This window comes from Lemur catta, chromosome 2 (assembly GCF_020740605.2).
Source record: "Lemur catta isolate mLemCat1 chromosome 2, mLemCat1.pri, whole genome shotgun sequence".
Classification (NCBI taxonomy): domain Eukaryota; kingdom Metazoa; phylum Chordata; class Mammalia; order Primates; family Lemuridae; genus Lemur; species Lemur catta.
In genome coordinates this window covers 93,007,840-93,035,653 of record NC_059129.1, presented here as the reverse complement: position 1 = coordinate 93,035,653, position 27,814 = coordinate 93,007,840, and the positions used below count along the sequence as shown (strand labels likewise).

The window sequence follows — 27,814 nt, the reverse complement described above, 5'->3', positions numbered from 1 at the left end:
CAAAGACAAGAAAAAATGAAGGAAGTTAACTGTTTTAAATAATAATCTGGAAGTAAAATTCCAGATGACAGCTACAAAAGGCAAGGGTTTGGGAAAGAGAGAGAGGGATAGCAGAAGTGGAATGAAGATACTGATAAATTCTTGACCTTTTTAGAAAAATATATTTAAATGTATGCTGAAAATTAAGCATAACAATGGAAAGAATAGATATAAAAACAGATATCAAAACGGGGACCAAATGAAACTTAGTACACTACAAGATAGAAAAACAGAGAATGAATGGCAAATAAAAAACACAAAGTGAGATGACAGACATCAGTAATCAGTGATCACAATGAGCTAAATTCTCCTATTCCCAGAGTTTATATGATTGTATCAAATAAAAGCAATTAAACTATTATACCTAAATTTTTTTCTTTTGTATTTCTGAGTATGTACAAATACTCAAGGAAAAAATGATGAAAAAAATAAAGTACTTTCCCATCACACATCTAGACATAAAGTAAAACTATAATAATAAGAACTATGTGGCGTTAGAACTATAATAGATAAAAAAATTCCAAAATAGTGGGAAAAAAGAAAACTGTTTCTTAAACTGTCTGTATATTAGTACTTCTTAATTTTCATTGTTAGAAGATAACCTGTTTTTGGCTAAGACTTTTGGCATGAGAACAAGTTTATTGAAAACAACTGGATCTTAAATTCCAGACATATATACACTCATTCATTAATATATCTCGGAATGATAACAATAGCTTAGCATTATATAAATCAAGTAATAATTTTTGTCTACCTAATATTGAATGAATTATGTGGGAGTAACATAAGGCTGACAAGAGTTGAGAGTAATATATAACAATAATAATATTGCTAATTACATTGCTGTAGTAAAGACATAATAAAATGCTACTAGCTCTTCGGTAACATAGCTTGTCCTAACAGTATTGTAAACAGAGATATCATGGCTATTAAGAATTAGTGTTGATATATGGTATCATGATGGAGAGTTAGTCTGACAAATACTGGCCCAAGTGAAAAGTACTCATATATCCATTGCTATATCTTTTCAATGCAGAAGCTCCGTGTCCAGATTTTTATTCATATCAGTAGCAAAGAGCACATATGTAAAGAAATTAGATGCTTTTGCCTCAACATTATTCCCATTCTTTACCTTTTTACTAATATGTTCTAAATGTGAAAATGTTTCAGAAGACATCTTAAAATATCCAGATACAAAAATGAGCCCTTCAAAAATGTCAAAACAATTTTAACCTGGAAATTGCTTTTGGGAACCCTTAAATGTTCTTATACATCGCTGGCAGCCTACAAAACCTTTTTGATTCATTTTTAATGAATCATATTTATTATCAAATACAAGTTTTTGTATTACATCAGTGGGGCAGGTAGGTTGGCAATAACAAAAATAAAGTTTCCTCAAATCACATACAGTCTCCCATATTTCAGTATTATAACTTCAAAAGTACAGAATACTAGATGCACCTTACTTTTGCCTTAAAAGCTTTGGCATAAACAAATTGTGGCTTTTAAAAATCTACTTAACAAATATACTGGCTTCCTCATTTTTCTGAATTTTGGGTAATAATTTCCATAAGCTTAGATGTGAAAAATCTTACATGTTTGAGGACACTGTGTGAACAAAAATCAAAACCATTTGCAACTAATTCATTACTCTGGACAAATTCAGTTTTCCTGATTCTGATATAAAGATGGCAAAGAATAGAAGAAATCTTCATTTTACAATGAAAAACACAACAATAAGTTTATTTCTATGTACTTAAACTAGATTCCTTTTTTGTCACTTTTTACAATGTTTTATTAAGTAAAATTCTTTTTAAAGCAAAGCATTCTAATCTCTGCCCCCTTCAATCTAAATTTACTCCCATTCTCACCCTTCATGAAAAGCCATCTCACACTTTTCTCCAGAGAGTAACTACAAAGGGTTAAACAAAATCCACCCTGACAATACTAGAAACCATTCTCTTGGTGTGTATTGGTTCACTGCTCCACAGGGCATAGCAGATGTTGTGTCTGGTAGTAAGAAGGGCCCAGGAGGTGTGGGCTGTCAATCACATGTTTGCTTTTTTTCCCCTCCTAACTACAGGCTACACTATGGATATGAAGCCCAACTAAAACAATCTGCCTCAGCTGGGGTGTGTGAGGTATCAATAACCCTTGGCAGAGGTGTCAAGAGCCTTGCTGGAACTCAACTACCCTGCTGACCAGATGCTTAGCAAGTTAACAAGACTCTGAGCATTCACGACTTTTTCCAACACAACAATTAACACAACTGGAAAATCACTGTACTGATAATCTGAAAAAAAAAAAAATTCTCACCAAAGTTGACTTTTATGGAACAGAAGCAAACAATAAATTCTGGACCACACATTAGGAAGACAAATGTTTTGAAGTTTCAAGTTGGGCAAGTGATTTGGCTAAATAAATGAGAGAGAGTAAAAAACAGAAATATTATCAAAAATATTTTCTCAGTACACATATGTATATATATAAAATTTGTGAGTACATTAAAACTATATTCAGTGTGACCCTTACAAATACATAGTTTCATCTTTGGGAATAACTGAGTTTAACACATTTTCTCACAAAAGAACAAGACTAAAATTTGATTTAAGAATAGAACCTAAATAGCCAAAGTTCTGGTAAAGTGAATAATACTAGTCAGTTTCTATACATAGATCATAGGAGTATATTCAGAAATTACTCAGTAAGCAACATTTAGATATCTATAAAACTTGAAAGAAAGAAAGCGATCAAGTTACTTGATTAAAATAAAATCACCCCTTGGTATACTAAGTTGGTAGATTTCCTATCCTGAATATATTTTGTATTTGTTTTTTCAAGTTATATTGCCTTAAGGTTATTCCCTATCTTTTCATTTATAATTCCATTAGATAACAATTACGTACTTTTTTCCTGGAAAAATAGATTATATACTATCTCTAGAAAAATACATGGTATGCAGGAAAACATGAATATTAGCTTTAAACAATTTAATGTTGTTTGTCTTTGCTTTGAAATTCAATAATGCCATCAGCCTGTAAGACCTCTTAGAGCTGAGCATTTCACACGGTGAAAGCTGCTTTCTGTTACAAAAGCACAGCAGCTGTGGCTCCCGCAGATACCCTTAAAGACAGATATAATAAAACACTGGGAGGGAGTAGGTCGACACAGGAGCATGAAATGGACGAGATGAAGCCCCTTTGTCACCGCCAAACAGGCTATAAAGTTACTATAGTAACATACAGTATTAAACTCCAGGTGGATTGACTTAATCTTCCTCAAACAAAAAATAAAGGTTAACAAAAACCAAACCAATAATGATTACAATCACTCTACCCAAATATTTTTCAAGAAGTTGTTATTTTTTGTTCAGTCTGGATGGATGAGGAACAGGGTACACTGGCTCATGTTTCGATTTGAAGAAACAACCCCAGAAGTACACGGTATGGAGGAATAAACACAATTTTAAAATATTTTTAATAAAACCAATGACTTGAGTACCAAGAAAATCAAAGCAACAATGAGAGAACAACCAGACTATATGGATTCTCAAAATCCAGTTTTTTTCACATTCCTCACATTTTTGCCAAGTGGAGAAAATTTAAGTGGTAATACCTCTGAGTCTGGTTTTCAATTCATTGATAATTCAGCAGTCTTTTCTTAACTTTGGTTGAAAAGTTTCAGGCTTCATCTATTGTAGTCTATGTTTTCAGAAAGAAAGTAATGACTTAAGATATAAGGTACAAATAAATGTACCTATGAAAATCTATGAAATAAGAGTCAGGGAACTAGTCTGTAGAATGTGAGACTAAAATGTAGAAAAGACAAGGAAATGAAAAATCACAAATGAAACTCTAATTTTTAAATTTCATAAAGGAAGTAAATCTAAGTGTTTAGCAATTACAGTAAACTCTTGGCATAGATGTCAAATCCTGCTCATTCCTTCTTACAGGTACAGTACTTAATGTTATTATTTTGCTATGATTATCATTTCATCTATATAAAATCGTATAGGGAAAACCTCACAAACTCTTTATTCTACACAAACTCTCTCCCTCTCTCTCTCTCTCTCTCTCTCTCTCTCTCTCTCTCACACACACACACACTCTTATCTGTTTTCCTTTAATAAATATCATTTTTATGGTTTATTTTCAAATGCTAAATTTTGTGTCTTAAATGTAGATGAAGACTTGCAAAGATAAATAAACCTTTATATGCATGCTTGCATTTTGAATTAATCCAATGATCACTTGAATTGCTCTTTTTGAATACTGCTTTAATGATCCGAAAGAGTTAAGAGACTTTCTCTGAACCTTAATTTATGCCATGGAGTTAGGCACCAGAGCAAGCTGAACTCAATAAGAATATTTTTAGTAGGATTTAGCTAACAGTGTGAGACATACCTTTAATGGATTTAGTTTGGGTAAACAACCTTTGTCTAGACAGCCCAAATGTCACAGGTATTGGTGCTCATTTTAAGTGGTAACTTCTATGCAAATAATTACAAAGTTGCATTTCATTCATTGTACTGATATTTTATGAATTGAGGTTTTTGACTGTATCAAGAGCTGAATGTATACTCAGAAGTGATAATTTTAGTCATAGATTTTTTTACTGGCCACTCTTATTTGACAGCATGGGAACAATTAGGTTTTAGATTGTACTCTAAGATTTATGATGTGATTGCTGAGGGCTGTTAAAGATTTCTAGAAGTATTATGAAATACCAAAAGGAGATATGAAATGGAAGAGCTGATAGCAGACTTTTGGGAAAAACAAAGAGCAGAATTAGGGTTAAGAGAGATGCAGTTGTTGTAGGGAGGAGTAAGGACATTTAATTATTATAAGTAAAGGTCTTCATTGAATTACCCATGCATATAAGAAATATAAAAATTTTGAGAACTAGAATAGAGCTATATCATTTTTCACAAGGGGATTAAGTTTAGTCAACTTCCTTGTAATTAATAACTAAACATCTCTTATATTAAATATATTTTCTTTTAATAATATAAAGATCCTGTGACCTTTACTAGTTATGCTTAGCTTTATCCGTAAAATATTTACAGTTCACCTTATTACGTTCCTGAAAAATAATAAGAAAGGAGAAAAATAATACCTGGTCCTTAATTCATGGAGGCATTCAAACTAACACGTAGATTCTGATGTCAGAAGTATAAATGTAATTCATATCTACCCAGAAGCCTAATATTTTGTGCACTGCACAAAACTATCCATAGGAATTGCTAAATGCACTCCTAAATTTGGTTCATTTTATAATAGATACTTTATGCTTACTTTGGGTTCCACATAGTTTCTAAAATTGTATAAAAGAAAGAACAATAACTAATTTATTCCTTAACCTGTAAAATTATGTAAATTCATAATTTTATACAGAGTGAAGAACAATTTCAAAAGAGTAAGACCAGGTAAAGGATCTCTTTGCAAGCATATAATTTCATTCTAAGGAGAAATGTACTTAAAACTTTTAGTACAGGATCAAGTTTTTGCTTTCAAATCAAAACATTTAATTATTTATTCATGCAAATTTCTATTCTTCATTATTTTAATTTTGTTAAGAACCTCTGTCATCTGAGTTTATAATTTGTTTTATTGGTTGACAACATCAGAACTCCTCCCCCCCAATACAAAATAAAAGGGATATGGACTCCAGGGCAACATCCATTGCATTAAAAGTTGCCTTAAATGCGAATGAGTCACTGATAATCCTATTTGCATACTGTATAATCAGTTATTTCTTTTCTCCCCCCACCTCCCCGCATCCTTCAGGATGCAGTTTACGTTTTACCAGAAGGGCAGTGGGGTTTAAACCAGTAATTAAAAACCCGGGGCTCTAATAACTTTGATAAATACAGTGGGCCTGCTCCATTGTATAGGTTGCTCATAGAGAAGGAAAAAAATAAATGGATTTTTAAAAGATAAATTAGTTTAATTCATGAAAATTCACATAAGAGTTAATAGTTCATAGAGAGCAGTTCTGCCATTTTCATTCAGAGAAGCAAACAAGGAGAAGAGAGGAGGCTACAAGTCATGTTTTAGTGCTATCAGCTGGAAAGTGTGTCAGACTCTTAAAATTGCTGTAATTTTCACCTCAGGCACCCCTAAGAGCTCAGTAAACCATCCAGGATGAAATCCACAATGATCTGTAGGCTCTAGCGCCCTCTCCACAAACCCTGCAGGATACCTCAAACTGCCCCAGCCTCTCCTGGCATCCTCAACAAGGTGATACAGACCTCACTGAGCCTTCCATCAGAGTAACAGACCCACCCTCCCCGAATTCCCTATGGAGATAAGGAGAAGAATCCGAAACAAAGAACTAAAGCCATTAAGACAATTTATGTTCAGAGCAAGTGTTTCAATGACCCTGCAGATGCACCCCAAGTTCCTGACTTCAATGATATGAACTGGAGGTTCTAGACTGGTAATGAGCAAAGATCATCTATACATGGGCGCATTGATGCTCCATGTAAGGCATATCTTGTGAGCACACAGCAAAGAGTGGTGGAATACGCTTTATTTCTGCATTAGTAACATTTAGTAAGGTCAGTGATAAATCACTTTGTTTTTCATTTTCAAGGGACATATGCTCCTCCAAAAGCTGTTGCTATCTTCCAACTATATCCACGTCAGAAAGCAAGCTCAGGAAGCTCATAATGATGAAAGCTGCAATTATTGTCGCTTTAGTCTTCTTTCTTATTCCCCAAAATAGAAATGAGTTTTGCAATGATACAGAGATATTCTAATGTCTAAAACGTTTTTATGAAATTCAGTTAACTAATTTGTTTATGACTTTTATAGTCGGACTGTTCGATTTTTCAATCTTCTGTCAAAATATGAAGGCTTTAAAGTAGGTGTCAGCCATCTTAACTACCTTCATATTGAAAGGAGAACTAAGCGTGTTTCCTCTTTGTTGTGTAATACAGTCTTTTCTCCAGAGTCTGCCTTTCAAGTAATGGTCAGTAAATATTAAACATTGATTTAAAACATCTCCAAAAATACATGAAAATAGTAGGATAATAATTTCTGAATGAAATCCGAAGTCCCATTTGCTTACTTATGTTTGCATTATATAAAATCGGTTATCCTTAATATTACATGTAATTTATAATAATTAATGGTTTATTAGAATATGAGCCGTGTGGGGACAGCGCCTGTATCTGTTTTATTCATTCCTTCATTTTCAGTGATCAAAATAGTGCCTGACACATAATAGATGCTGAGAGTGTTTATTGAATAAACAAATGCTGAAATTACTGAATTTGACATAATTTCCTGCAGCTGCCTAAATATATGGAAAGGAAAAATATTTTAATTCATATTTCAACTGAGTTAAATTAATTGAAATATACATCAGAAAACAGTTCTAAATGCTTCTTCTTTAATGAATATAAGGTTTACAGTAAGTATACACAAAGTTTGTAATTTTCTTTATTTGTTTATAAATTAATGCTCTCTCTTTGAATATATATCATTAGGTTAGTGTCAAAGAATAATTCAGAGACAAAACCATTAAGAAAATGTTGCATATTTGTTTACAAAAGCAAACTGTTTATAAGGAAACCTGAAAAACTAGCTCCCTGAACACAGTTTGAAGCAGGTGTGTAAACAAAAATAAACACCCCAAATACAGGGTTACCAAGTCTGTGTTTTGCTTGTTCACAAGGGAAGAAAATCAGTTTTTTTTCTCAAATGACTATCATATTAATATTTGCATGGGGCTGCACCTATCTGCAGGTATCAGTAATATAAAGTCAGGATTTACTTTGTTTTCCTAGGAGTTTGGCAAACTTTAGGGAAAGGACTAAAAGCTTCATTGATTTGAGGGACTGGTGCTAGACAGGGGTTCTTGTTTAGTTTGCTTTAGGTTATCCCATAATGCAATGGTTTTAGTTTATATATGTGTTTTGTTTTTATTTCTGAAAGTGGTATGATGTGCTTAGTCATCATGGAGGCAGGACAAGATATCAATTTTGCTTTCTCACTAGAATTTTGTGACCAGAAAATGAATTATTCAAAACATTTATTGCAGGCTTCATGTAACTCTGTTTGCAATACCCTGCTTGGTTAACCCAGCCTGTCTCCACAATGCAGGCCAAAAGAGTAAACTGAGATGCTTTAGTTTTCTTCCCTAGCATTCACCCAGGACTATTCTCAGTGCCCTAGCAACTTTGTGTCCACCCTGATTGCCCCTTCCCCACCTTCACCTCAGTTCCAAACAGCCTCTGACTCCTGGTTTTAAGGCAGCAGGGAGAACAGCATTGGACATGACGTCACACAGTCCTGAATGGAATCTCAAACCTGTCCTAATGGGTTTGTTCCCTGGAACAAGTCTGTTAATCTTTCTGGACCTCAGTATCCTTGAGTATGAGACTATGATAACAAACTTATTTACAGGCTTTTGTGGGAATTTCAGATAATTTACATAAAGAATTTATGACTGTGACTTCTCCAAAAATGTTATTCATTTAATAACATAGTTATTGTTCTCCACATTTTTGTTTTCCTATTTTTAGCCTATTCTTACACTTCTGATTTGTCATTTAGACATAGATTGTAACTGGTGAAATTCTTGTTTTTCTTGGAAGACTTGACCCCACACTCACCTTTTGACTCTTGTTTCTTGTTGCCTTGAGGATTCCCTGAATCCAAGTCCCAGGACCAGACCCCCTTGTAGTTGCTGTTGCTCCATAGGTCCCCAGAGAGGCAGTTCTGATCCAACATACTGCATACTATGGGTTCTGTGGTGGGAGGGGGTTGTTTTGTTTTGGTTCTGTCATGTAGGCTGGAGTGCAGTGGCATGATGGCAGTTCACTGCAGCCTGAACTCCTGGCTCAGGTGATCCTCCTGCCTCAGCCTCCCAAGTAGCTAGGACTATAGTCATGTGCCACCATTCAGAGACAGAGTCTTGCTATGTTGCCCAGGCTGCATACTGTGGTTTCGATGGTTGAGGCCTTATTCTCTTTCAGTCATGGTTTCAAATTATGGCTCTTACATTCTCTCTCTGTTTCCTCATCCCTAGAATGTGGATTATGAAATTCTCACATAGCATTATGGAGAATAAATTAAATAACACACAAATGTTATTTGGCATAGTATGTGGCATGTGAAGTACAGTACAAAGTAATTCTTCTTATATTTAGTTAAAAAAATAGAAATTAATACCCAGAAGATTGTATATTTATATAATAAATTTTTTTTTCAACTGTTCCACAAGATGAGTGAAGCTAGTCTATACAAAGTATATTGGGTTTAAAAATATTTTATTTCACTTTTAGGAAAGACTAAACAATGTATTTATTAAGCTCACAGATGTTAATGATTTGGGGAAGCTTTGGGATTTAAAGAGCATTGTTTTCTATAATTTGTGCCTGTGGATTTTTTAATACAGCATAAGTTGGGCAGGACTGGTGTTATACGCCACATTATTGGCAATATCAAGGAAAACAGATTTAGATTATTTTATCTATAATACTATGAAGTGTCATAAAATGAATAGAATAAGTATTATAATAGGTATGAATGAATATATTAGTTTTAAATTGAAATTCCTATTGTAATAATGAACTTGAAAATTATACTTTATTATTTGGTCCATGCAGGAAAGGATTTCAGTGTCTACCCTAGTTTAAGGCTTATTTTACTTGCTCAACAAATATTTGCTGAGTGAACAAAATTATCCTGCAGAAACTTCTGGAAGATAGAGTTATTCCAAAGAATTCAACAGGAATACTTAGCCGAAGACATTTCTCTACATAAAGTGCTTTTACCATTCAAGATACTGACTGACAAGACCTCCTGGCATAAGAGAACCCTACCTACCAGTAGGATATTAGGAGTTTCCCTCCAGGTTGTGATGGCAAGCCTTCAGAAAGAACTAGCACCTCAAACAAGGGATGAACACATGCACCACAGAGCACCTTAATGCCCAGAAGGAATTGTGTGACACCTGTGACACCCCTGCATTTCATCTGCATGGACACTTGGAAATAGAACTTTCTTAGAATGTTTTATGTATGTAAAATGATGAACAACTAAAGTTGCCTTCTTTGAGTTGCCACCCATTTATTTATAACAAATCACTCTTTACGCAGGAAAAAGGGAACGAGCGGCAAGCGGATGTGTGCAGGAATAGAACATTGGGATGATTGAGCTCATTTAAAAATCAAATATCATATCAGCCTGTGAATTTATCATAAACATCTTTTCTGAGTTTTCGAGTTACAAAAGCTATCAATTGTTTGTTTGGACAAACTTGGCTGAGAAGCACAGATAGGCCAGAGTAGCTGGATCATAAAGGCCGTTAGTTTTCATTGTCACACCAAGAATATGATAATGGAAATTTGTGGAGGCATCTTTTGGTTGTTACAATGATTGGGGGTACTTTTAGCATTTTGTTGGGTACAGGGTAAGGACGCTAGATATCCTGCAAAGAATCGCCCTGAATCCTGCACAAATTTTAAAGTTTGCTAAGAGACTTATATAGCTGTGAATGGCACCTAAAGCATAACTCAGTTTTACTAATAAACTTAAACTATTATTTGTACAGTCTTAACATAATTGGTTTGGGAACTTTTCAGAAATTGATCTATGATATACAATGAAGGTATGTCCTTTATTTTTTTCAGACTGTTTAAAAGTCGTTTGCCGTTTCATAACACATTTAACACCTGTGGCAATGCCACTCCTACATGCATTGCTGCGGCAACACACACGAATGGGTCTGCACTTGATAGCTGCTGCTTTCCATACAAAGTGCAGGCATATGACTGAGAACCACTAACGTAGCCTTACAGGGATGTGACTTAAAGTAATGCAGAGAGAAACAGAGAGAGAAAACAAACAAACAAACAAACAACCCAAATAAAACACTGACTCTTAACAGAGCTGAAATGGTATAAGTGTTATCATATTCTTCTTAATCTACTTTCCAATGTAGACATAGGAATGGAATAACACGCCCCCAGGACACAGTATATCGTAGCTCTTGGGCCTCTGATGCTTTCACCAAAAAGATTCTGGCTCTTTCCTGGGACTTTTGCTGCTGTGGCTCCTTCCACACTTTCCTTTTTTTTCCTACCATTCTGGAGCAGAGTTCAAAGTCATGTCCCTGCCTTTGTTGCCTGTCAACTTCTTTCCCTGAGTAACAAACATGGGCTGCTCTCATTGCTTCTTATCCACGTGCAAGAAATACTCAAAGCTCAAGACTGCATTAATGACCAAGTGTGTCTTCAGTAGAATCTTTTTCAGTGTCCGGAGCCTAAGTTTGCATGTGTTTGCAAGAAAAGCCATGCTAGTCAAAATACTAATCACTGGAACACTGAATGCAGTCAAGCTTCAGGATTTTAAGAAACACTTTTATGGTCTTTTATTTTATTGCCTGTGGTTTTTTTTTATTTTTAAGTTTTTATATTTTCTTTTTTGTAACAAGTCTCTGCCATGAGGATATTGCCTGTGTCTTGAAATGTGACAATGCACATAAACGCTTAGCACAGGACCTCGTACAAAGTAAAAGCTTTAACTGTCAATTATTGTTATTATTCTTATTATTATCAACTATTTCTTTTTACTTTTCTAGATATTCAAGACAAAAGTACCTTGTAACTTGATACCAGGAAAAAAAAATCTTTTAACTCTTGCAGGTCTCATAGGAAAATGAAAGCAGTTTTAGAAGGGAGGCATATAATCACAGTGGTAATATATGTAGATTTCACTCATGAATGATTGCAACTATGAAGTAGGAATCAAAACTACATAGAAATTTTAGGTAGCATTAGCTCTTTTAATTCTTAAGATTAACTCTAATTCTTTCCTTTGTAGATAAAAGTTTGCAAAGTACTCATACTTATTTCTAAATTACCATAAGTATATGGACTAAATGAAAATTAAAGAAGTATAACAAATAGTCTAGAAGAAATACAGACTATGATGTGATGGTTTTTGTCCTAGTGTAAGGTTTGGGTTATGGTTTTGATTTTTGTCTTAATTTACAGTGTCATTTAGAGACTTGGGCAATAATTTTTTTTTTTTTTTTTGCAAGAATCAGGCTTTATGGTGACAAATGAGCCTGAATAAAAAAGCATGTGCTAGCACCAGCAATGGGATAAGTTCTCTTCTTCACTAATACAACCCAAGAGTCATTATTCAATTATTACCACTTGCCCACCAAGTCAGTGTGCACAAATACAAACTTTCTCTATCAAAATATCTTCAGTGAGATCTTCAGATGACCCTCTAGTTTAATCATCTATAGCTCATTTTTTTGTGAGATTTCTGAGAAATAACTGAAGTGATTTCAAGATGTTCCCAATCAAAATTGCTTTCAGATAAGAGTGTGAATTACATCAGCAACTGTCTCTGACCAGATGTGGCCCAGTGCCAGGTGCAGGGGCTCTGGAAGACTCAGAATACTGGAGGTTTACCATATTAAGGGGGCTGATATTGCTTACAAGCAGAAACATGTCATTAATGTCTGGACCACAGACTGTTGCCACAATTCAAAGCTATGAGATCTTTGAAAGTCAGTTGTGAGAAAGCACAACGAAAAAATAAGCAAAATTTCCCAAGTCCTGCTGAGAATCTGACAAATAGATTCAGTGACTTTCAAGGATGCTGTAAGTAAGCCAAAAAATCCTAATAGTAATTGTGTTTTTGAATTCTTAGGATGAGAAGTTTCATGTGTCACAATTTGGCATTGTGACATGCTTTGAAAAGAGACTGGTTAATTATGGGTAATATACACATGACAAATTTTTCTTTTTTTATATAGGTATATCCCCCAACTTAAGAAAAATAATTCAAAAGAAAGTTTACTCATCAATCCAAGCATATACACTGCACTTGGGGGGAAAATCACTTTTTCCCTCTGTAAACAGAGGCAAAGTTATAATTGGGATCATTTCCTCATAATACTCTTTAATTATTTTTGACAATAATAACATTGGTATGCTATAGTGTATTTTCTCCCTCTTTTGTAGCAAGATTAAATTGAAGTTTCAATCCATTTCTTGTCAAGTCCAATTCCCATTAGTAAGAGTTAAGAAAAGCTGCATCAAGCAGTTTTAACAATAAGGATGTCCTTAAAAATATGAATTATGTACACTTGCCATGGATAAACATGATGGGATTCAGACTTTAATGGCATCCACTCACTATACTCCTTTTAAGATCATTCTGTTATGTAGATGATATATGCCAAATTTCCTGTAGTTTTTGATCATTTAAAAGTATATAACAAAGATATACTGGTCTTTTATGCTCAAGGCTGGTATTCATGCTCAACATATAGATTAACTTTTCATTTAATAATGATATTATAGCTTAGAATCTTGATATATCTTATAATTTACAAATCATTTTTACATTGGTAATTTCACATTAAAAATTTGTTATCTTAAGAAACAGATTTTTAATAACATTCTTATGTCAAGAAAAGTACCAATTTTCTCTGAATCCAATTCAGGATTTTTTTTTTCTGAATGCATTACATTATTTAGAACAAGATAATTTTAAATTAAATAGAGAACACTGCAGGATGCACCACTGGTTCTGTCCTTCTACGTGTTAAACTTTTCCCCTTTTTGAAGACTTCTTCCACTATTAAAAATATGTCTATGTGGACTCTCTTGTAGTATCAAACCAGGAGAAGATTTTATAGGACATTTTAACAGATTAATAACATTTGTAAAAATGACAGATAAAATATTAATAAAAATGAGCCCATTCAGTACTAGCTTAAAATTCTCATTTTCAGTTTTAAAAAAATTGCAGATTTAAAAAATTATAATAATTTAGATTTATACATACAACAAGAAAAAATTATTAGTTTTTTAGATTATGCTTATTCTATAACATTTAACAACAAAAACCTTGTGCAGTATTTTCTTGATTATGCCAAAGGAAGTGTTTTGAAAAATCACTGGCTTTTTCGTGTACTCTAATGCTTGCCCTTTTAGGGGGAGAGAAAAACAAGAAAGGAAACATTTCTGGAAAAGCCACTTTGGTAATATCTGAGACAACACCATTCTTATTTCACTGGGATTTCATTTCATTCTTGTAGGCTTAACATCTCACTGCATGAACAAAGAAAATATCATGTGAAAAGGGCTTCAGGCTAGCTACTTCCAAAAGGATTCAACCTTCCGAGTGCTATCAATATCATCCATACACCCACACAGTTAGCACTTTTGAATACATTTACTGAAAACCATTAATAAAGCAACAATCTTAGTCTGGTTCTTAACCATGTGTCACAGTGAAATAAGTTCATGTAAATCTGTGAACTGCACGACAATGATCAAATTAACAGTCATTTCAAGAAAAAATGCCCCTCAGGCTGAAAAATAATTAGTAGTCTCTCACTATCTTTTCCTCCTAATAAAAATCACGATATTATTGTTGACTGTGCTAATAAAACACCTCTCGTGACCCTGATGTAGCTTGATGTAAAATGTAAGGACTGTTCTATTGTGCAGTCTCACACATGTTTTATTGAACATTTCCATTTGGCTCTTCATCTGGGAACACAAGGGCCCATAGAAGCTGAAGAACTTTTGTCACAGTGTAATGCAACTCTCACTTGTTCATTGCTGCAGTTAATAAAACACCCACTTTGAAATTCATTATCTTTGAAATTTAACTTTTAACTGCATAAGCTGAATATTCAGAGCTTTGGAAATAAGCAGGAACCAGAGCAAGGAAGAAAAAGCAAACAGGAAAAATCCATTTAGTGCATAAAGCAGCCCAAGGTTGGCACATCTGTTGCCATAAACATCAAGTCTAGGATTTTGATTTTTAGAAAATAACATTATATTGAGGAAGTCATAATAGTCACAAATTGCTCAGCATATTTCGTTTGGTTATTTATACTCACTCCACAACTACTTATTGAATTCTTTTGTGCAAAATATTGCTGAAGGTCTATGAGGGAGGGACAGAAAGAGAAGCTAGAAAACATAATCCCTGTCCTCAAGGAGCTTATCAAGGGTACAACAGATTGTGTTTCTATGCTGAAGTGGATGATGAGCTGATGTGGGTTTATAATGTTTCCAATATACAAACTGAGGATAAAATGTCAGTAATCTTTAAAAAATACAGAAACCTGATAAAGTCAGCACACTACTAAATTGTATGACTCAGAACATTAAACAGCACCTATATATTTATATCACAATTCATAAGAAACCTGGTCTCAGGAATCAACATGATTCAACAAAGGCTTTTCACTGTGGCAAGGTGGATAAGATATTGTCTTTGCCTTAAAGTAGCTTTGGTGGCCAGCAAAGAAAAATTCATGACAATAACTAATTATAATACAAGACAGGCTATGGCCAGTTGTTCTAGTGACCATTTACTCTGTAGCAGAATATTTTGATTGTGTTTTTGTAAGTTCTTAGAATTAGATCTTTTGAAGTAATAAATAATACATGTGATCTTTGAAAAAGGCTGAGCATTTTAGGCAGACATATAATTTTAAGGTAATTTCAACTTTAAACCATTATCAAAAAACATATATTAGTTAACAGCAGAGAGTAAGCAATTGGCTAGTGAAATTAAATGTCAAGGTGATATTACATGAGTATATATGAAAGCAAAGGAAGTTTTCTGTTTTTTTTTTTTTTTTTTTTTTTGCTTTTGCTTAATTTTTATGGAAGGCACATCTCCGTATTCCTTGAAACTCACTTCTCAAAGTGAGCTCCTCCATGGAATGTTATCTTAAAAAAATGTTTTGAAGGTCCAGTGAGTCTAGAAATACTAGATTAATACAAGTTAAACATCTTTAGGGTTTTAGTAAGATCATGTACTGCTTTTTGAATCTCTAGGAGAAAACATTCCTCTTACAGAGCATCTCAAGGGACTGTAGTTCCATGGACCAAAGCTTGGGCAAAGACACATCCGGTGGTAGATAAGAACAAATGCAGACTCTCAAGTCCCATTCCTTTCTTTTCCTTTTTTTCTCTTAACAAAGCAAAAAACACTCTCTTCCCCTCCCTGGCTCTAAGTAGCCATGTGCTCATTAAAGAGAACTGAGTAGAGGTGCTCCATTGCTTAAGATATTACAAGCTGCTGGGTATCTAAATACCAAACACGCTACTATGCACCACATCTGTTTATACAGGCTCCTACTCTTTGAATATTGCAACTTAAGTTTCAGCAAGGAACACCCCACAAAAGTAATTTAAACAAACAAAAAAGCAGATAGAACTGTCAAAGGCCAAAGGCAAGAAGTAAAGGGAAATATGCATATTTTCTGAAAAAGTCAGTCCAAAAATTAAATTGTTTTCACCCACCTCTCCCTTGAAAAGGTGTGATTTGTGTGACCAACGTTGTCACACAGCACATAAGATGATATTAGCACTGATCTTTCTAAAAAAAGTCAAGAGTAATGCCACATTATTAGGATAGTTTAACTGAAGAATTGTTGAGGGAAAAGGTGCCATTTTTCTAGTAGCCAGTTAGAGTTTTCTTTCTAATTCTCACATTCTATATGGACAAATACTTGACAAAACTATAACTTCCGTTCAGGGAATTCTTATACTTAGGAATCAGTGTAATTTATCCTTAATTTACAGTTAAGGATAAATCATCATAGTTTGAAACCTGACATCTAACCTCAGACCCTAATGTGATTTATAATGCATTTATTAAAAATGTCAATTTTAACCTCAGTTTTTTAATCTGTAAAAATGATATTGGTAATGCACATTTCTAAATCAATATACATTGAAAAACTAAAACCTCTTATTTATAAGAATTCTTCAAAAATTCTATCATGCTAGTCAAGTGATTGATGGATAAATAAATAAATGAAGGTAGCTGATATACACAAATAGAATTCCTCCCTCAATTATGCAAGTTCTATCTGACCTTGACAGTGAATATTGTCTTGATTTGCCACTGTGATATAAAAAGTTTAAATTATGCTAACATGTTGTCATTTTATTAGTCTATCTATGTAACATCCCCAGTCATAGTGGCTAAAAACAACAATTTATTATTATCTCTCACATTTCTATCAATTGACTGGACTTAGCTGGGGAGTTTTCATTTGAGTTTTCTCATAACATTGTAAACAAATGGTAGCTGATGTCATCTGAAAGTTTGATTGGGCTGGACATTCAAGATGAGAGGCAGTTAATGCTGTATGTCAAATGGGAGCTCAGCTAGAGCAATAGAGCATATCTACACGGGACCTCTGTGTGTGGCTCAGGCTTCTTACAGGTTCTTAGAGGAAGCACCTTAAATGTAAGTATACAAAGAGATCCAGGGGGAAACTGCAAGGCTTAGCATAACCTAGTCTAAGAAATTCCAGGACATCACTTTGCTGTATTCTATAGGAAAAGGCAAATAACTAAATCTAGGTATGATTCAAGAAGAGGGGAACTAGATTCTCTTAGTGTGGGAAGCAGTATATCCATACAGGGAGGGAAGGAATTAATGGAATTTAGCTTTGAATATTACAGCTTTTTATGGTTCTTGTCTCTACAAAGACATAAACATGTTTCAAAATTAAAGTGAGATATTTTAGTCAAAGAACTTCTCCCTCTGGTATAAAGAAACCCAATACCATTTTAACTCCTTGCAGATTTATTTGTTCTTGAGGCAGAGGAAAAGTAGCAAAACCCTCAAATGGAATTTACCTTATTTCAATTAAGTATCGAACACTGAACATTGCCAATAATTTTATGTCCTTCTGTAGATATGGCAAATATTTTATAAACTGTGAAATATCAAGAGCATATAATTACCCTTGTCTTACCTAGAGTGACAGATTGTGAAACAAAGTCCATGAAAGACCATATTCCATATTATTTCATGTACATCTCAATAGAGCAAATATTCATTATCCTATTTTAAAGATGGGGCTCAAAATGCAGTATTTTTTTCCCCTAAAATGACACACTTCATAAATAGTAAAACCGAGATTACAGCCCCCAAATTTTGTTCTTTTGTTAAACATGTTGGTTTAAAAAAAAGTTAATACTGTGAAAACTTGTGAAGAAATTGGAGGTGAAAGCATGGAGCTAGGGCCAGAAGATGCAGTAGGAGCCAGGGCATGTTGTGCTAGCGACTTTCATTTGATTGTTGGTTATTCCAAATATGTTCTACAATCCTATACTACCAGGGTGACAGAGTCTTATAGTAACACAGTCTGGGAAAAATTTAAAAAACAAAACAAAACAAAACTGTAGACCTGGGGAGTGGAGAAAGAGAGAATAATGTCATGGAGGTCATGGAAGTGGCAGCCGGATGAGGCACAGCGTGGCTGGAGAGGGTGTGTGGGAAATACATTGACAAGCGATGAACAATGAGATACACGGAGGGATGGGATAGGATTCCCCTTCCCTCCCTCAGTGCTCACATCCCTGCTGCTGAATAGCCTTTTAGGTTTGTATAGAGCCTGAGGAAGCCTGTGAAAGAAATGATGAGAACATCCATGGACCGGCTGCATGGCACTCTCTATTTTTTTTTTTTCCTCTTTCCACTGTTTCAAAACAAAACAGCATGCCTATTGCAAAATGAATTAATTCAAAATTTCAGTAACAGCAAAGAAATATAATGTAACAAATGAAACACACTACTGCCTGGTTATATAATATTATGTTTCTGTTCCAGAGTCATGTTTGTAGTTCAATCTTAAAAACAAGAGGAAAATAGTGTGAGCGGCAGCAACTTATTTGCTTCATTTTATTTCTCTAAACAGTATATAATTGCTTTAAAATGGAGTTAATTTTTTTAAGGAAAGCACTCTGACAAATAAAATTACCAAAAAAAGAAAGGAATATAATGAAAATGTTAAATGTCACCTATTATGTTTTATTATTCTTTACAGCTGATTTATCTGTGTTACTAGTTGGAAGACTAGTCTAGGAAAAATATTGTTTAATCAGGTTTAAAATCTCATCAAAACTTGTCTGAAAAAAAGTCACATAAGCAACTTTTCAGTTATACATTTTTAAATAAGTTGATTCATATCTTTAATCGGTTGAGTGGTCTCAAATTATTTTTGATAACACTGATATACATTTTAACTTTTGAGAGCAAGTTGCATTTCATTAAAAGGATATCAAATGTAATGTCATTCTTTGTCTGCCTCTAATTCTTATCTATGCATTCATCTATGTCCATCCTAGCCTATTATGAATAATTATTTCTATTTTATCATCCATGTTTTTGCTGCAAAATGCTCAAAAGTAATTAAGCCAAATTGAAACAATTATAGAAATACACTATTCAATAACTCAGTTGCCAAAAAAGTTTTACTGCACCCTAAGGAGGCAAAAAAAAATGCCTATACAGCAGTAATATCATTCCACACGTTACATTTATTCCTGCAAGCCAGCCAAGCTCAAATTAATTGTACTGACTAAACTTTTCTTCTTGGAGAAAATTAAAGATATGCTGTTGTCAACACTTGAGCACAACCTTGCCGACACTTAAACGCAGAGAAGGGTGTGACATCCTGCCCCGGCTGCCTTGTGCTAATTAATCACTCTGGTATTTAGGACCATTCAAGCAGACAAATTAATGGGGAATAATTAGTGTATCTTTGTTCCAGCTCAGCTTTGCACACCAGACACTCTCAGGGAGAGACAGGAGTTTGCAGAGTGCAAGCCATTAGCATGTGCATAGTTTCACTTCTGTTCAGCAAGTTCTTCAGAGATTAAGAGAAAGGCCAAATTAGCAGACGTGTGACTGGGGTTAGGACACTCTTCTAGAAAGAAAGCCCTCTGTTTGGGTATCAGCTTTCAGAAGCAAGTTGTTAATCTAGAGACTGAATTTCATGAAACACAATTAAACCTCGGGGAAAAAATAATTTCAGAAACCAAAAGCAAGTCCCTATAAAACATACAGTGAAAAAAAATATTATTTTTATTTATCCTATTTATATTTATTTATATATTACAGAGATAAATGCAACCCTCAGAAATTTTACATTTTCCCTATATTATTGTTGACTTTTGTAAATTTTTATTGAAAGTGGATTTTTATCAACAAACAGTGTTTATAAAGTTTGTAATTAAATAGTATAGACCATTTAACCTCTCTCCATTTAGTAAGAACTCTCTGCAGATACTCCCTACGGCCATAAAACTTAATTTGTTTCTTCTGATAGGAATCATGAAGTAGAAAATTCAGACAAAGTCTCCGTACACAGTAAGTGTGACCAGCATAGTATTGATTAAACTCTGTCCCATTTTATGTTGCTGATTGGTTCCAATGTGCATGAGGACTGAGTTAAGGCACCACTTTCTTATTGAAATACATTTTAAAACTAAAAATTAAGTGTTGTCATTTACTACATAGATAAAATACTATGATTTGGTTTCACTACTGAAAATGAAATAGAAATGAAACCGACTGACTCAAAAGAGTACAAATTTTCCTGGATTAAACTCATGAGTTTTACTTTGATATATCTATTCCTTCCCTCACCAAACACATCTGATTTTCCCACAAATAATGCTTCAAACACCATATTTTATCCTGACAACAAATTATTTCTAAGCTTTTTATTGGGTAACAGTTTGCTATATACAGAATTTATCTAAACATATTGCAAATAATTGTGCAAATATATGTATATACATTCAAATAATCATACTTTAATATGGTTTAATATCAAATTACTTCTTTTTTCATTTTTGTGCAATTTATGTAAGGGAGAAATTTTTCCTGTATTTTCCTACCTAAACTTACTATGTTTTCTACATCCATTGACTGTTTTCTACATTTCACTACCTAACTCTCCAGCTTTATCCCTTAACAATCGAGGCAAAAATCATTGCTAGGACTGTACAGAGAAGATTCCTGCAAATTCCAACCCCCTCTAGTTGGTTTATACCTTGATCAGCTCACTGTCAGTGGGCAAGGGTACTGTGTTGAAGGGAAGGCCCAGAGGGTCAGGAGCTGATGTCCAGGAAGACCACACAGTGAGAAAATAGACCACACTCCAGGTCTGGCTATCAACTCTTTTATAAAGGAATTCCACCACCCCAACTGCAAAGATGAATTCAGTGTGGGGCATTGTGAGTGAGTTTAGTACTATTAATAAAGCATAACATAAAGATAGTATAAAAGAGTAACTTCCCTACCTGGGATACGCCAGGATTTGGGATGTTGGTTCACCACACTCACCTTCTAGGTCTCATAAAAACGTGATGTCGTTAGGCATCATTCTCTTGAATTTGTGCTGGTGGAGAGGGAGAGAAAAAAAGGCCAATCACAAAACCACACACTCTTGCAATTTCTTAGAGGGGGAAATGAATCTCTCTGCAGTCTCGGCTGAGATACTAAATTACTGCCTACGATAAGCCCAGACACCATTAGAAAGGCTTCCATCCTGGGAGTGGGTCCTCCTCTTTGAAGGTGCCTAATCCTCATTAAAGGCAAACCCTGGGCGTAGGAGGGGCTGCGCTGGCATCAAGGCACCTGGCGACAACTAAAAGCGCTGGCCCCATGTGCGGCTGCCGCTGAGCAGCAGAATGTAATTTAGTCGCACCAGCGGGAGCAGGGGTCAATGATTTTATATTAATGGGGATCACGACAGTTCTAAGCTGTGGCGTGCTTTGAAATAAGTGTTGTACAAGGCAGCAAAGAGAGTTCGGCTGAGGAAATGAGCTGTGTCACTGTCTCCTCATGCCTTGCAGCAAACACTGGAATGTTTTTAGTTGCCACCGACTCTCTGCCATCCTAATATTTTATAAACAACAATTACCTGTTACATTTTGAAAAACTCAAACTTCTAAAGTAATTCTGCTAAAGATGCCAAGTAGGGTGAGCAAATTGCTTTCTAATCCAAATACAGTCCCAGTGTGTGGCCAAATAAATGAATAAAACTGTAGATTGGATGTTCTTATCGGAAAACTAATTGATAAAAATAAGTTCAAGTGTGTTGTGGTTGTTTGCTGTGATACTATTGTTAGATGGTATATCATCATGTACTGTGATATGTTATCAAAGGTTTCACACCTAAAAGAAGAGACATGAAGAGGGAGTTAGAGGAAATGATTTGAAATTATGATCAATGTTCAATCTTTGTAGTTGAAAGCACCACTATCGCGTCTTATCCAAAATTTCTCTAAATTTTTACATTTATTTTCAACAATGGCAAGTTTAGGCTGCATATTAATTTTTCAGCAGATTAATATTTTTTTCAAATTAGTAATTGGGCATAGGGAGCAAGAAATTATTTTTGTTAAGCATATCTGAAACTAAGGAAAAGAAGGAAAATAAGAGTTCTTCCAGGCTTCAGGGATGGCCAGATGAGAGGGGTGACTTGTATATGGGAAACAATAGAAGTTTGGCAAGGAAGGAGGTTTCAATTTTCAAAATTTCATTTGAAGTAAATAGGTCAGAGGTACCAGCCAATAGGAATAAACAATAAAGCTGTGCCAAATATGACTGATTCGGGGGAACTCTATCATTAAACAGTTAACAGCTCCCCAAGAGTTAAAAAAAATTCAACTGTGAAAAGGCACAAGTGTTGACCAGAAAAATAAAATCTATTCTTATAAATTGCTACTTGGTAAAACAATTGATTAATTTTCAATATTTTTCCCATGCACAAGAAGAGTCCTAGCTAGGCTTTGGGATTAGTGAGCCATTACCAGAAAGCAAAGTGGTATAATTGAACATTGAGTTACATATCATCTGAAAAACACTTTCTATAAAACAAAATCCAAGCTTGACTGGTCTATCAGAGATGTGCTTTCCAAAGATGATCTGTGAAACAATAGCGCCACTACAGATGTTCAATGCAAAAGCTTACATATATGCAGACATAGATATAAATATTCTATAGTCAAATGTTTTAAAAATACTGCATTCTGTAAGTTTTTCTTTTACATTACTAAAGATCATTAGCACATTAAAGGCTCTGAGAAGTCCTGACATGAAGAATCTTTTTATTTTTTTCAGATCTTTATCTATTTAACTAATTCTATTACTTTTTCTTCCCCTGAAACTCTTATCATACTCCTTGCTGAAACACACTTTGGGCAATGCCATATTAGAGTTCACCGAGTTACTGAGTATGTATTTTCATCAAGTGGAACTAGTAGATATAATCTCTGCCTCAAGCTTATTCCCTTGCACATAGGAACTAGTTAATAGAACATATAGGTTGTTAATTATAATGTAATTAAAATTTCAAATTCTCAGAAAGTGTGCAATAGTGTGCATGGTATTTATAAATTAATATACAAAATAATTGAAAAGATACTTTTATTTTCAGGAGTAAAAAGGCAAAGGATATTGGCATGTTTCTGCCTACAAATGTGAGAAATCGAAGTCACCAATGATTGAGTTTTGATATGGGAACTTGACTAATTCATCATGTTTTTAGATAACTTGGAATATGAAATGGTTTGGATATTCTAAAACTGGAGATACATGTAGTTTTGAAGGGCGGGGACTAGGGCCAGATAAGGATCCTTCTTAAGAACAGAAGGGGTAACAAAAAACCCAGTAATCAAGGGGCATACTATTTTAACTGATATTTTTAAATATTAAGATTTATGAAAATAAATCCACAATGAACAAAATATCAAACTTTTAAATAAAGATGGGATTAGTGTTACTGATGTTTTCTTTTGCCTCAGGCTCCAATGTGGCTCAGCACAGCACTGGGATAAGAAAGCACCAGGAGACAAACTGCAGGAAGAAAGAAGCATTTAATTGGGTGGCCAAATTAGTTCTGATTCTTTCTGTTAATAAATAGCCATACAACTTTAGAAAAACATGTAAATATACGTGCTTCTGTGTGCTCATTTATAAAGAGAATGGTACTTCTCAAAGTGTTCTGAGAAGCATTCATTCAATGAGATGTTTATAGCTGTTCAAAGAAAAGAGAAAGATGGGTAATAATTTTGATATCAGATACTTTTGGGAAAAGCTGTGTTGAATTTGATCAGGTTTCTTTACTTCAGGACTTCACAGATGTTTTAACATGTTACTATGTTTCATCACTGTCTTATAAGAAAGAGTATGGGACAACTAGACCATTTATTAACATCTTATGCACAGTATGCAAAGTACTGAACAAAATGATCTTAAGTTCCCTCCTCTCTGGAAAACTTTAAAATTCTAGAGATGTTTTAGAGGTAACATGCACAGAATAAATAGAAATTTAGTACAAATTAACATCTCATAAAAAATAATTTTAACTATGCATAAAGAAATATATAGTTCAGCAGATAATTTGTAGCCTAGTGAAGTGATTTCGTATTGAAGTCCATAAAAAACAGAGATTCTACAAGTTGGCTTCAACAGCCAAAAACAAACATTGGATTAGGGCTGAAGTTCTGGTATTGAAACCTTATAAAGGGCATATAAAGGATGGAAAATGAACAGAGTAGAAAATAAACCATCCTAAGTAGATGAGAGTAGATGGCAAGTGTTATTTTATGGGGACATATATTTTTAAAGATGCTTCAGTATATGAATTTGAAGTTTGAGAAACAATATGTTTAGAGAAACAATATGAAAGTTTATCAATCATAAACCACACACATATATATACCTATATGTTAATACAAATACATATATATGAACAAGTGGGCATTAAAGCTTGAAACGAATACTCTTAAGTTATATAAAATGAACTCAGAGATGATAAAATGACATCACTCTCAAGAAATTATATCAATAGCTTCCAAAATGCTTTAGAAAAATAATAAAAAATAAATCTATAATAGTTTAATAATATTAAATACATCTAGCAGATTTTTTGGAGGAGTTCCATATCTAGTAGCACAGGTAAATATTGTTCAAAGTGTCTCATGGAACCTGTGTGCAAAACAGACTACTAAATTGGAATTTTCATGTATCTCAACATAGACATTATATCCTCTTTTTGAAATTTTTGAAAATTTCAATTATTTTCCTGTATAACCCCCCTACAATTTTGTAAGATCTCAATCTATAACTACCACTATCACAGCAAAACTGAACAAAAGGTTGATATATCTACTGTCCCCACCCTTACATGGCCTCCCCCATTATCAACATCCCCTACCATCATGGCACATTTCTTACAACTGAACCACATTGATATATTATTGTCACCAAAAGCCCATAGTTTACATTAGGTTTCACTCTTGGTGCTATACAATTTTATGAGTTTGGGCAAATACATTATGACATGTATCCACTATTATGGTATCACACAGAGTAGTTTCACTGCCCTAAAAATTCTGTGTGCTATGGCTATTCATTCTTCTCTCTCCCAACCTCTGGCAATCACTGATCTTTTCATTATCTTTATAGTTTTGCCTTCTCCAGAATGTCATATAGTTGGAATCACACAGCATGTAGCCTTTTCAGATTGGCTTCTTTCACTTAGTGATATGTGTTAAGGTTCCTCCATGTCTTTTCATGGTCTGATAGTTCATTTTAGCACTGAATAATATCCTATTGTCTGAATGTACCACAGTTTATCCATTTACCTACTGAAGAACATGTGATTGCTTTCAAATTGTGGCAATTATGAATAAAGCAGCTATAAACATACATACACCCATTTTTATGTGGACATAAGTTTCCAACTCATTTGTGTAAATACCAAGGAGCCTTGCAATTCTTTTAATTCATCCTACCAGATGATGAAACAAAAAATGAATAAAACAAATACTCTCCCATGCATACACACAATGCTTTCCGAAATCACTTTACATTTAGGATCACAGACCTCAATTGTGTTCTTAGTGCTTTTTTATTTATTTTCTTTCAAATATTATGGGGGTACAAATGGTTTTGGTTACACGTATCTATTTTGTTATGCTTGAGTCAGCGTTATAAGTCTGCCCATCACTCAGATAGTGTTCATTGTATCCACTGGAAAGGTTTTCTCCCATCCCCCTTGCTTTTCCACTGGGTTTTACTTCCCTCTGTGCATATGTGTGCTTATTAGTTAGTTCCAATTTAATGGCAAGTACATGTGGTGTTTGATTAGGATAATGGTCTCCAGTTCCATTCTCCAACTGTGGCAAAAGGCATTAAGTTATCCTTCTTCATGGCTCAGTAGTATTCTGTAGCATACATATACATTTTGTTAATCCACTCAAGAATTGATGGGCACTTGGGTTAATGCCACATCTTTGCAATTGTGAATCGTGCTGCAATAAACATTCAAGTGCAGGTGTCTTTTTGATAAAATGATTTCTTTTCCTTTGGGTAAATACCCAGCAGTGGCATTACTAGATCAAATGGTGGGTCTACTTTTAGTTCTTTGAGGAATTTCCATACTATTTTCCATAGAGGTTATACTAATTTGCAGTTCCTCCAATAGTGTATAAGTGTTCCTTTCTCTCTGCATCCACATCAGCATCTATTGTTTTTGGACGTTTTACTAAAAGCCATTCTAACTGGGGTAAGGTGATATTTCATTGTGGTTTTAATTTACATTTCCCTGATTAGTGACATTGAGCACTTTTTGATATGCTTATTGGCCATTCTATTTTCTTTTGAAAAGCTACTGTTCATGTCTTTTGCCCAATTTTTAATGGGGTTATTGTTTTTTCCTTGAAAATTTGCTTGAGTTTTTTGTAGATTCTGGTTATTAGCCTTTATTGGATGTATAGCTAGCAAATATTTCCTGACATTCTGTAGGTTGTCTGTATGTGCTGTTGATTATTTAATTGGCTGTGTGGAAACTTTTTAATTTAATAAAGTCCCATTTACTTACATTGTTGTTGCTGTGATTGCCACTGGGGTCTTCTTCATAAATTCTTTGACCAGGCTGACATCTACAAGAGTTTTTCCAACATTTTCTTTTAGAATTCTTACGGTTTTGTGGCTTACATTTAAGTCCTTTATCCATCTTAAATTAATTTTTGTAAGTGGTAAGAGATAGGGATCCTGTTTCACTTTTCTGTACATGGCTACCCAATTTTCTCAGCACCATTTATTGAATGGGGCTTCTTTTCTCCAGTGTATATTGTCTGCTTTGTCAAAGATCAGTTGGCTGTGTGGATAGTTTAATAACTGAGTTCTCTGATCTGCTCCATTGGTCTATGTCTCTATTTTTATGCCAATGCCATGCTGTTTTGGTTACTATAGCCTTGTTGTATAGTTTGAAGTCTGGTATGTGATGCCTCCAGATTTGTTCTTTCAGGTTAAGATTGCTTTAGCTATTCGGGCTCTTCACTGCTTCCAAACGAAGCATAGAATTATTTTTTCTAGATCTGTGAAATGTTACATTAGTATTTTGATAGGGATTACATTGAATCTGTAAATCACTTTGGGTAGTATGGATATTTTAACAATGTTGATTCTACTGATCCATGAACATGATATGCTTTTCTTTTTGTTTCTGTCATCTATGATTTCTTTCCTCAGTGTTTCATAGTTTTCTTTGTAGAGACCTTTCACCTCCTTGGTTACATATATCCCTAGGTGTTTTATTTTCTTTGTAGCAACTGTGAATCGTATGAAGTCTTTAATTGGACTGTCAGCTTGACTATTATTGGTGTATAGGAATCCTACTAATTTGTGTATATTAATTTTGTAAACTGAGACTTTTCTGAATTTATTTATCAATTCCAGGAGTCTCTTGGTGGAGTTTTTGGGGTGTTGTAAATATAAGGTCATATCATCAGCAAAAAGTTATAGCTTGACGTCTTCTTTCCCAATTTGGATACCCTTAATTTCTTTCTCTTGCTTGATTGCTCTGGCTAGGATTTCCAGCACTATGTTGAATAAAAGTGGGACAGTGGGCAGCCTTGTCCTGTTCCAGTTCTTAGTGGGAATGCCTTCATCTT

The 27,814-nt window shown here is 34.2% G+C and overlaps 1 long non-coding RNA gene across 1 annotated transcript in view; it reads right to left on the bottom strand.

The window, feature by feature from the left end:
• LOC123632201 overlaps positions 1 to 27,814 on the bottom strand; it is a 76,840-nt gene that overhangs the window by 36,945 nt on the left and 12,081 nt on the right. The window contains exon 2 of the long non-coding RNA XR_006733294.1: positions 21,192 to 21,246. This is a non-coding gene — a long non-coding RNA (uncharacterized LOC123632201). The remainder of the gene's footprint in view (positions 1 to 21,191; positions 21,247 to 27,814) is intronic.